General features: G+C 45.0%; 1 pseudogene; it reads right to left on the minus strand.

Moving 5' to 3' along the window:
* Positions 1-2,988: 2,988 nt before the first annotated feature.
* On the minus strand, positions 2,989-5,577 carry LOC112066463 (histone acetyltransferase KAT7-like; annotated as a pseudogene).
* Positions 5,578-12,639: the final 7,062 nt, after the last annotated feature.

The following is a 12,639-nucleotide window of genomic DNA, read 5'->3' on the forward strand; positions in this document are numbered from 1 at the left end:
TTTTTTTTTTTTTTTTTTTTAAAGTTTTTTTGGCCGCGCCCCATGGCATGCGGGATCTTAGTTCCCCGGCCAGGGATCGAACCCATGCCCCCTGTGTTAGAGGCGCTGGACCGCCAGGGAAGTCCCGCTTTCCCCTCTTTCAGACCTGGTCTCCATCCTCACCCCTTCCCAGAGGGCACTGACCTGCTGGTCGGAGTGATCACCACTTCACAAGGGCCACTGGGTGCGCTCGCACCCTGGGTGGGGCTGCTCCAGGAGGGAGGGGGAGTGACCAGACATCACAGCTGGGAGTCAGTGAGAGCAGTGGCCTTTCCCTTATAGAGCAGGTACCCACACTGCCAGCAGCTGGAACAGAATAGGACAGAAGAAGGCTGATTACCTCCCAAGATGCCCACTCCCAGTCATGAGCTGGGCTGGCAGGAAGGTCTGGCCTGGGCAGCTTCTCCCTAGGCATGGTGGTGGGAACGGCCACAATTTATTCTGATGCTGCTTTTTCTTTCCTTCTCGCTTTTAAAAAATATAACATTAAAAAAAATTGTGGTGAAATATACACGACATACAATTTACCATAGTGATGGTGGTTAAGTGCACAGTTCAGTGGCTTTAGGACATTAAATCGTTGAACAGCCATCAGCCCCATCCATTTCCAGAAATCCTTTCATCTTACAAAACGGAAACTCTGTGCCCATGAATCAACTGGGCTGAATTGGGAGATGGGGATTGACATATATACATTACTATGTATAAAACAGATAACCAACGAGAACCTGCTGTATAGCACAGGGAACTCTACTCAGCGCTCTGTGGTGACCCAAGTGGGAAGGAAATCCAAAAAAGAGGGGATATATGTATATGTACAGCTGATTCATTTTGCTGTACAGTAGAAACTAACACAACATTTTAAGCAACTATACTCCAATAAAAATTAATTTAAAAAATAAAAAACATACCATTTTAAAAAATTGTGGTAAAATATACATGACATAAAATTTACCATAGTGACTGTTGTTAAGTGCACAGTTCAGTGGCTTTAGGACGTTCAAATCATTGTATAGCCATCACCACCATCCATCTCCAGAACTCTTTTCATCTTGCAAAACTGAACTCTGTGCCCAGGAAACAACGGGTCCCCATTGCCCTTTCTCCTCAGTCCCTGGCATCCACAGTTCTATGCTCTAGGTACCTCATATAAGTGGAACGATACAGTATTTTTCTTTTTGTGACTGGCTTATTTCACTTAGTGTAATGTCCTCAAGAGTCATTCAATGAATGTCAGAATCTTCTCTCTTTTTTAGAGGCTGCATAAATATTCTATTGTATGAATATACCACGTCTTGTTTATCCATTCATCCATTGACGGACACTTGGGTTGTTTCCACCTCTTGGCTACTGTGAATAATGCTGCTGCAATTCTTTTTTTTTTTTTTTTTTTGAACAGAGAACATGCTTTACTGAGGAGTAGATATAGAACAGCACATTCTACCACATGTGGGGAAGGGTTAGCTTCTGTAAAGGGCCGTTACCCCTTAAGAAAACCCCCAGTGAAGTTGCTTTTGGATAAATTTTAACAGTGACGCTGAAACTGGCAGGGAGCTGCCACCGAACATGCTTAAAATTAGCTCCCCCCAACCCACAGTGAATATAAGCAGTGTACAAAGATTGCAGAGAAAGGCACAAAAGACCAGAGTTGGGATTGTGGTGAGGGCTCCACATGAAGACAGTGGTGTTGTAGGAAAGGGTGACATGTCATACATCAAAAGCTGCCCCAAGGTAGCAGGTTATAATGGGCTAGAGAGAAATTAGAGGGAGCATCTCTTCCTTCACTTAAACAACACCAAAAATAGGAGACCAGAGAATGGGGGGATGGTGGTAAATCCCAAAAAGGAAATGGAGGAGGAGTTCTTGGAAGGGCATAAGCACTTTAGTCCTAGAGGGAGGGTGAGGCACTGTTGAAAAGGGAAGCAAACCCTGGCAGCGGTGACCATTCTGCCTTGATGAGTCATGGGCTGAGACACGGAAGTCATTTTCAGTCACTTCTCCAAGGATGTTCAGACAAAAGCAATGTAACTTATGTGGAAGTATAGGTGTGCTATATCAGACTGGTACTGGTGAAAAGGTCTCTGCAGTATAATTAACCAGTTAACATGCAGCATGAAAGGGAGACCTGGAAATTATTTGGGCACCTGCAAACGTAAAAACGGGCAGGGAGTAAAGAGAAGAAAACATTTACTACTGAGCTTTCCGGTGAGGCAAAAAATAGTATTCCATTCCCTTCCACCAAGACGTTGCCACTGCCCACAGGTGAACTCAAATCCAAATACAGAATCACCACTTCTCAATTCTTTTCTCCATCTCATTCAGATAATGTGCCGTAACCGAGACTAATCCCTGCGAGTCTTCAAAAGTATTTGGCTCTGGTCAGCCTGATACTGATCAAAAACAGGTCTTTCAGTAAAAATGGAGGAAAAAACTTAAAGTGAGATGAAATCCAAAGGGAAGGGACCCCTCCCAGCACACACACACACTCAGAAGTGTTACCTCTTCCCTGCCCCTCCAAAAACACACGTAAGGAGTAACTGGGAAGGTCCTGGTGGCGGTAACCACAGTTGGTGGCCTGGTGACCGGGCAGCAAGAAGCACTATTACAAAGTTTAGAAGACACGACACGACCTCATGGGGCCAGAGGAGAGAACCAGTGACTGGACAGGTACAGTACCAGAACAGAACACCTTGGGTCAGTGCTACGAGGGATCTGCACTCAAGTCTGATACAGATCCCATCCAGGCAACCTCACTGAGGCCGAACAACAGCTCCTCAGAACCAGCGTCTGCAGTGTACACGAAGGTCAGAGCCAGGACAGGCCTGAGCGGGATGGCCTTCCCAAAGGATACTACATTTGCCAATCACAAGAGCAACAGAAATGACAGACAGATCCCTAGAGTACGGATTCCTGCTGCTGGGGTTTGCTGGCTCCGAGTAACCGGTCACTTTAAGTGCCCTTTGGAGGGTTCCCTTTTAAACAGCTTGGATCCACGGTTTTATTGGAGTTGGACCTTTTGGCCTCTTTGGCTATCCACTCATCAATCATGTCCTGTCTCTTCAAAACTAGGTGTTTTCCTTTCCAATATTTGAGCATCTGAAGGGCTTGCAGAGTGCTGACAATGTCCACAGGATTCACAGCTGTCTCCTGGCTAATTTCTTTGATAGAAATCTCTTTGCCTTGGAAATTATGCAGGTAACGAAGAAGCACTTCTTGCAGTAACTGCGGTAGCTTATGAGCCCCAGATCTGAGAGTGGACGTTCTGGGGAGCCAACTTTTTCTTCCACTTTGGAAAGCAAATAACTGAAATCAATGAGCCTCTTGCCATAGCCCTGTCTCATGTACTGAGGCATGGTAAGGATACAGGATACATTGTGGTGGAGGAATGGATTCTTTTCCCCGGAAAACTATCCAATCAGGTGACAACCAGTGATGTCTGCTTCTGTCATAACATACAACAGGAAGGGTTCTACGTCGTAATATAATGTCTTGTGGTCCAGAAAAACCTTGGCCAACAGGCATAGTTTTTGGCAGTAGATATCGTTTTTCTTGCCATCCGCTTTAAACACAGAGATTGAACCTTTGCATTATATCTCATCTCCGGGTGTGTGTTTCCACACACACTTAGCCACGTGTCAGCGGAGTATTGTCTGGCTCTTCACGTATTTTAAACAGAATTCACACATGTAAAGACGTCCCAGTCGTGCATATTCCTCAGGATAGGGAGAATGGTACCAAGTATCAAGCTCATAGCGACCAAAAGCAATCGTTCTAATCATGTTTCTCCCCTCTGTGATTTGGCCTTGCAGCCTTAACTTCTCCAGACCCTCTGAAGCCCGGGCTTGTGCTCTTCCGGAAAGATCCAAGTCATACTCGCTAGTCAGGTTTTCCAAGAGGGGTTCCCGAGTGTTCCCATAGGTCTGCCTGTGTTCCATATATTTCTCTTTCTGTCCTTTGCTCAGCCCAGAATTTCTTTTCTTCCTGAGTGCAGCAACCTTTTCCTTATATCGCAGCTGCCTCTCTGTTGGTGCCTGGTGCCTGGCTGCATGCCTGTTGTTGCCTGCTTTCCTGTGGGACAGCATCCTTTCTTCTCTCTGCCTATCCTGGCTCTGTGCTCTCACCTTGCATTTATCAGCTGAGAGGTTATGATAGAGAGGGCATCCTGATGTAGAGAAATGTCTCTCGTGTTTTCCTGTAAGGTGTCCTAGGGAGTTACAGCCTGGTGTAGGACCGTTCATACTGAAATTGTAGCTTTCATGGAAGTGGCAGCGCTTGGGGCGAAGAGACAGATCACCGCCCGAGTCCTTCAGGGACATGTCCTTGGCAGTGCTCTCATCGTGAGACACGTTGGGGCTGGAGATGTCTATATCAGACTCAGAAGGAGGGGTATTTCCAGCTGGCGTGTGAGGTGGAGACTCATCATGATCAGCTGTATTTTTAGTTTCTCTATCTGAAAAGTCAACCACTTGCTCACTTTTCTGAGCCAGACGAACGAGTCTGCCGAAGCGGGTGTTTTTCCGGAGTCACTGGGGCAGGCTGTTGCTGACTATGCGTCACTCTCCTGGTAGAATAAGCAGGCTCCTCGGTGCTGAAAGACTGCAGATGTCCAACAGGACTGGAATCTTGGGAACTCTGGCTTAGCCGGGCTGAGGAGCGGGTGACTTGGGCAGATGGCCGGGATGTGCCATCCCTCTCTGAACTGTCTGTGTGCTCGAGATGTGTAGAAAAAGCGGAATCCTCGGTTCCATCTGAACTACTGCCTGCATTCCTCTTCCTTTGCGGCGTTGCTGGCGGCTGCGGCCCACCGGCTCCGATTCGGGCAGCAGCGGCGGCGGCGGTAGGAACGGTGGCTCCGGCGGGCTCCGTGGCGGCCAGTGTAGCGTCCCAATCCTGCGGACGATCCCAAGCGCCTCCTGCTTCACAGCGTCTAGGGCCTTCTCCTGTTGCAATTCTTTTGCACAAGTGGAATTGCTGGATCAACAACGGTAATTCTATTTTTAATTTTTTGAGGATTAAATTTAACATCGTTGTATAAAACAATACTTATACGCAGTTCAAAATTCAAAAAGGACAAGAAGAAAACCACGAAGAGCAGTTTTCAACGACTTCTCTCTCCAAGCAATCCAGTTCATTTCCAGACAGACAACTACTGTTATGAGGTCCTCAGACATCCCTCTCATCTGGAGGTATTCAATACATAGACATTGTATTTGCCACTATTTACATGGTGTTTACGTTGTATTGGGTATCATGAGGAATCTAGAGACGATTTAAAGTATGCAGAAGGACGTGCATAGATTACATGCAAATACTATGCCATCTTATATAACGGATTTGAGCATCTGTGGATTTTGGTATCCAGTGGAATCCTGGAACAGACTCCGCACAGCTACTGAGGGACAGGTGTATTGCCTAATCATGTTTGCTTTGTCTTTTCTTTTTCCAGAAATATATCCTTCTGTTGTAAGTACTACAGCATGCAGGACCACTTCCTCTCACCCTATCCAGTGGTGACACCATCTTCAGCGTGGCGTACATTTTCCACTCAGGGCACCCACGGGACTTTTAGGGTTCCTTGGACCATACTTTGAAAATACGGATCGAGTCCACCTCTCTCCATTTCAGAAATGAAGAGACTGGAATCTAGGGAGCGGGGGCGGTTTTCTCAGCATCTCAGAGTGATAGCATAGCTGACCTTGGGGCACACTCACATTTCTGACCCCAGCCAGGCCTGTGCTTTGGGCCACATGCACTGATGCCACATGGTCCTTGGTGGCTCTCAGGGATGGAGGGACATGCTGGAGTTTCATGCTCTTGTGTTTCACAGCTGCACCCAGTGTGACCTCTCAAACACAGACTCTGAAATCCCTGGCCAACGGTCTGCCTTAAGTTAATGTCAGATACCCTGCACCAACTGTAAAAGTCAGACCTCAGAGAAATTGTCTCGTGACCCTCCCGTGTCCTGTATGGGGCGAGAATCGGTCTCTATAACCTGGTAACATGCCCCAGAGGAAGATTATCAGCATTTTCTGGATGCTTCCAGCTGGAATGAACGCCAAGAGCTTGTATGCAAAGAACAGATTCATCTTTCCACCCTCCAGATGGAGTGTGCTCATTAATCTTAATTACTGGGCTGGCACATGTCCCTCCCAGCCCCATTTCCCAGGGAGGAGCTGACACCCAGGGGCGATGCAACAATGAACTCAGCTGCCGTCCCCTGGGAGCTGTGGGGCCGGCCTTCCCAGGGGCCAGCTCAGTGGTCCCCAACAGATTTGACCCATCCTTCAGCATCTGCCACGCTCTTGGGTCGGCTGCAGGTGAGCTTGCTTGAGTCCGGGGTTCTGATCTGGGAGAGTGAAGGACCCCGAAGGGGAACGGCTTCCGGGCTGACCCAGCACACCTGTCGAAGTGAGCGGCTTTAGGGTTGGGGTGTAGAAGATCCAAATGGAAAAGAGTCCTGCCAGATGCCATGGGAAAGTCACAGGACAAAGTGACCAGTCCAAATATAGGCCCTGGAAACAAGCATCTCAGGCAGGGTTTTAGGAAAAAAACAAGCAATAGGGCAGCCACAGTTCAAAGGGTACACAAATAGGGGATTTACATACAAATGTGTGTACTACCCCAGGGCTGGGAGTGGGGTGCTCAAGACCTTACTCCCTGGGCTGACATATTTATTTCTGTACATATGTGTGTCTTACCTGCTAGGGCTACCATAACAAAATACCACCGACTGTGTGGCTTAAACAACAGAAATTAAGTTTCTCACAATTCTGGAGGCGAGAAGTCCCAGATCAAGATCTGGCAGGTTTGGTTTTTGGTGAGAGCTTTTCTCCCTGGCTTGCAGACAGGCCTCCTTCTCGCTGTGTCCTCACATGGCCTTTCTTCAATGTATTGGGTTAGCCATAAATTTCATTCGGGTTTTTCCGTAACATCTTACGGAAAACCCAAACAAACTTTTTGGCCGGCCCAATAGGAGCACGGAAAGAGGGAGAGAGACATTGCCCTCTCTTCCTCTTCTTATAAGACCACCAGTCCTATCAGAAGAAGGCCCCACCTTTATTCCCTCGTTTGACCTTAATTACCTCCTAAATGCCTTATCTCCAACACATTGGGAGTCAGGGCTTCAACATACGAATTTTGGGGGGATACACAATTCAGTCCATAGCAGTGTGTCAGTTCCTCAAGGGCAGGGTCCAAGTCTGCCCCAGGGGCACTGCCAGTCTGGAAGCAGGCCAGGCCCACCCCTTGTGGGTTCACAGGAAAGGTCAGAGAAGATGCAAAGCTGCACTTAGCCGCTGCCCTCTGGACACCAATGGGAGGAAGCAAGGGGACTGAAAAAGCATGTCACTTACTACTGTGGGGAGAAACAACGGGCTGTATCGACATTGTGAATTCAGTCAGGTAACAAAGATTGGAGCTGATCATGTGCAGTCATCCACTGGTTCTATAAATAGTCGTGGAGCCATTATGAAACGTGACCTGTCAGAATCACTTCGCCCACATGACAGATGGGTTAAGTGGATGACATTTGCTCAGGACACAGAAGATGTCCAGTGTCATGACCCGACACCAATTACGTTGTCCTGTGGGTCTGCGCTTGGTGGCTCCACGCCTCCATCAGAGCGATTAACAGGCTTGCCAGAGAGAAATGATGAGTATGTGCTAAGAGGTGATTAAGACCATAACCACTACCAGGGCTGGAAGGCTGTATGGAGGGGATGGGATTCATGGAATACTGTGGTGAGAACTTGTTATCTTCCAATATTTAAATATCCCTATAACCTCTAAGAAACATTCCAGAGCAAGAAGGCTGTATGAAGCAGCACCACTTCAGATAAAAGAAAAGAGAATATTTCTGCCAAGAGAATGCATCACCATCGTATCATACTTCCATAAGCCGTCATACCAGTTCTGCTGCATCACTTTTATAACATGATGCTGTTGGTCTCACTTAGACCTCGTACTCCCTTAACTATTTGGTGTGCACACCCCCCAGCCTCTGTATGTTTTGATCCTAGCAGCTCACACCTACTGTTTTTCAGAAGACTGCCCTTGGGCTACGGCAGCTGCTTCACCCATGCGTGCAGAGAACTCGAAATGCCTAGAAGTTTACATCAAGGACTCTTACCCTACCCAGATTGCACAAGATGCTAAAATTAAGAGATTCACTATCAGGAAAGCGTGTTCTGAACAGAAGGCCAAGGGTGGGACTGGACAACCTTTTGGTAGTGCCGAAGAGATTAGATGTGCCGCTTGGCCATCTCAGCAGAAACCAGGAATAGAAATGAGATTATCTAGAAATGATCTCTGGAGGCCTCTCTTATCTAATGGAGTGAATCCCTGGGACATTCATGGGTAATATACAAAGGTTTTGAGAATGTTACATTAGAAATGCTGCTGGCTGGAACCGAAAGGGACAGAGACAAGATAAAACAAAGGAAGGCTATTGGACTCTAAAATTTCTACAGGCAGGAACAGGATGATAAAACTAGTCAGCTACAAAGTGTTCTACCCTTCAGGACAATAGAATAATGACTCTGAGAAGCAGAGCTTTGGCTCAGAGTGCAGAGCTGTGTGGATCCCTGAGTCACGGATTATTCCCCAGACCTTGAAAACTAATGAAGTTTTCGCAGTTGGATTTTGAAATTGCTTGGGACTGGTGACTCCTTTCTTCTTTCCATTTTTTTTTTTCTCCTTTAAAATGGGAATGTGCGTAACTGTTATCCTATGCCTGTCTCACTGCTGTATTTTTGGAGCAGATAACTTGACTTCCAGTTCCACAGATGGAATTTTGCCCCAGGGTGGACCATATGCAGAGTTTTACCCACACTTAATTTAGATTTGGAGTTGATAATTTTGGACTTTGAGTTGATGCTATAATGGGTTGAGAATTTGGGGGATGTCAGAATGGGGTGAATGTATATAGGATAGAGATGAATCTTTGGAAGCCAGAGAGTGGACTTCAGTAGATTGAATAATACCTCCTCAAGAAGTCCACAACTGAATCTTTGGAATCTGTGAATGTTATCTTATATGGCAAAAGGAACTTTGCAGATGTCATTAAGTTAAAGATCTTAAGATGGTGAGATTATCTTGGGTTCTCTGGCTGAGTCCTAAATGTAATCACAAGTGTCCTAGAAGAGTAATTACAGAGGGAGATTTTTGGCTACAGTGGAGGAGGAAGTGTGACCACAGAAGCAGAGACTGGAATGATGACACCAGAAGCCAAGGAATTCTGGAAGCCTCTCTAAGTGAAAGAGGCAAGGAATGAATTCTCCCCTGCAGACTTCCATAGGAACCAGCCCAACTGACACCTTGATTTTAGCCCCTTAAGACTCATTCTGACCTCCAGAACTGTAACAGAACATATTTCTGTAGTTTTAAGCCTCTAAGCTTGTGGTCATTTGTTACATAGGCAACAGGAAGTCACTGTAGAGGTTTAAGATAAAGGCATTTCTGTACACAATCCTTTTGATTCTTATATTCGATCTATAAAAGACTTGCTCTATTTCTCCAGGTTTGGAGAAATGGAAACAAATCAGTCAAAGGTACACAAGAACATGATGTCTACTTACTAGAGGAGGAGTGACTCACTGGCAGGCTGTCAGAAAAACGCACCTTAGAAGGGAACTGAAAACCAAAATGAAGGTGGAACAAGAGCACACCAGCTTTGGGCACTGATGCAAGTAAGACAAAGGCGGCCATATAGTTGGGGAAAGAGGGGGGAAAGAAACTGCACAAAGACATGGAGAGGACTTCCCTGGTGGCGCAGTGGTTGAGAGTCCGCCTGCCCATGCAGGGGACAAGGGTTCGAGCCCTGGCCCGGGAAGATCCCACATGCCGCGGAGCAAATAAGCCTGTGCGCCACAACTACTAAGCCTGTGCTCTAGGGTCCGCGAGCCACAGCTACTGAAGCCCGCGCACCTAGAGCCCGTGCTCCGCAACAAGAGAAGCCACCGCAATGAGAAGCCTGCGCGCTGCAACGAAGAGTAGCCCCCGCTCGCCGCAACTAGAGAAAGCCCATGCGCAGCAATGAAGACCCAACGCAGCCAAAAATAAATAAATGTTAAAAAAAAAAAAAAGATACGGAGAGTTTCATCCGTGGTCTTGCTGAGGCTGTAGCATCAAGAACTGAGGCATGGAACCTGGTGTAGTGGGAGCTGTAGATCTTGCCCTTCCCAGCCTGCTGATCCATCAGGCATGGCAGTCACAGCAACAAGAGAAGCCAGAGCAAGCACATCAGTAGAGACCATGAGAGGCAATGAGAGGAGAACAGGGGCAAGGCTGTTCTCGTCCTTACACTAAAAGATCCATTATTTGTGGTAAACTTAGTGAACTTCTGTTCCTTATAGAATCACACTCAAATAGAAAACACCTGAAAAAAATCACCTTCATTTCTGGAAGGCAGTGTGCTGAATAATGCCAGGAAGGGCACTAGCTTTCTACTGGTTATGTGGAGCAGGTTAAAAAAAAAGATAATGCTACATTGTTAGAGTGTATATATATATATATAATGCTATATAAGGCAATGTGACACCGCAGGAAAACTCAGACTCTGGACACATGGATGTGGGTTCGAATTCTGACTTCACTGTTTACTAGTGGAGGATCTTGAAAAAGTTGCCCCCCATTAAGACTCAATCTCCTTGCCTATAAAATAGGGCTAATTATGCGTATCTCATGGGGTTGGCATGTGGATCAAATGCAAGAATGGTCCTTTTCTGGCCCAGATCTTTCCCGTTCTCCCATGAGTGCAGGGACAAAACACACTTGGAAAGCTTTACATTACTCTTGGTCTGCTCAGAGCCTGCTCTCTGATTTTTTTACCTCCTTTGATAAGCTTGCTTTCAGACTCCCCTCTGTTTGTCCGCAGACCGTGTTCCCAAGTCACCTGCTTGGTTCATGGGTTCAGTGTGCATATGGGGATGTGGAGTTGAGTCACCAGACTCTCTTGGTCTCAGTCTGGCCTGCAGGTCTCTCTGCCCTTCCCCACAGCTCAGAACATCCTTCTGCTACCCTCCCTGTGCTGACTCCTGCTTGTGCTCTCCACTGAAAAGTAGATGATGACTACACGGCTACCCTCCACACCTGGCCCGTGACTTCTCAGGCCTCTGGGAAGAGCATGTCATATCCTGTCCGTGACCTGCTCCTGTCATTTGCCTCAGACATTTTCAAACTTACAGGAAACAGGAAAGATCTCAGAAGTAAAGGAAAACAGAAATGAAAATGATTGCTCAAACAGTAAGTACCATGGCATATACCTCGGAGCTAAATTATACTTGGAATAGGAATTTCAGGAGGAGAGAAAAGAATAGAAGGAATTATAATAGAAGAAAAGTTGCCTCAGCTGAAGAAAGCCTTACGTCTGTAGCTTAAAAGGACTAATTGAATATAATGGATTTTTAATGGAAAGAGACTTACACCTACATTTTTCTTGGTGACCTCTGACTTTCAAAGATAGTGGGGAAGAAAAAAAGCTATGAGGATATAAAGAGAGAGAGAAAAGTAGGCTATTCACAGAGCGTAAGAAAATATTGTCAATAGACTGGCATCAGGTTCTCCTCTATAACACTAACCGAAGGGGAAGAGTAAAAACAAAGAATTCTGTATAAAATAATGCTATTCAGCTGTGAGAGTAACACAAAGACATTTTCAGATATTAATGGATTTGAAGTACTCATCTCATGCATACAAGTCCTCCATCCTTCCAGCCGAAAAAAACTTGCTTGAAGAGGTACCCCTTTCAATAAATGAATATTGATATAAATGAATAAATTTATTCATACCAATAAATAAATCAAAGTGAAAGATTCAAGGGAGAGGAAAACATGCAGAGAATAATAAAACCAATAAAATAATCTATAGTGTCAGCAATTATAATAGATATAGGTATAAAACAATGTAAATGTTAAAAAAAGAATTTTAAAAATAAAAGTTACATAACATAAAGACTTTATAAAAATAATCTGTATCTAAAATTCCACATTATTTCAATAAAAGTTAGTGGAGGGAAGGGGGAAGGAAATCAGAATATAATACATTTTTAATATTATTTGGGTAATGTAAATATTTTAATAATTTTAATTAATTCAATAATTTAATGCCAGTTCTATTTTAATATTGATCGAGCAGTGTAGGTTAAGATACGTGTTTGAATAGTTAAAGATAAAACTAGGAGAATGACAAAAAATAATTGAATAATATAATTGGTAAGCTGAAGAGACATTTTTATTGCCTGTAGGGAATATACATTATTTTCAAATGTTCATGGAACATTTACAAAAATTGATTTAGTGTCAATTTACAACGAAAACACCCACACGTTTTAAAAAGTAGGAATTTTACAGGCTGTATTTTCCGACCACAAAGGATTAAACAAACTAACAAACCAACAAGCTATTTGATTTAAATAACGTTAAAAAATAATTATTGAGTTAATGAGAAAATTAAGCTGCAATTACAGAATATTTAGAAAATCACTCTAATGAGAATACTACATATTAGAAGTTAGGGGGTGAGGTGAGTGACAGCTGTTTACTACACTCAGGACCCAAATCATAGCTTTCATGATTAAACAAAAAGAATTAAACACAGGGAAAG

Source organism: Physeter macrocephalus, chromosome 11 (assembly GCF_002837175.3).
Source record: "Physeter macrocephalus isolate SW-GA chromosome 11, ASM283717v5, whole genome shotgun sequence".
In the NCBI taxonomy this organism is placed as follows: Eukaryota; Metazoa; Chordata; class Mammalia; order Artiodactyla; family Physeteridae; genus Physeter; species Physeter macrocephalus.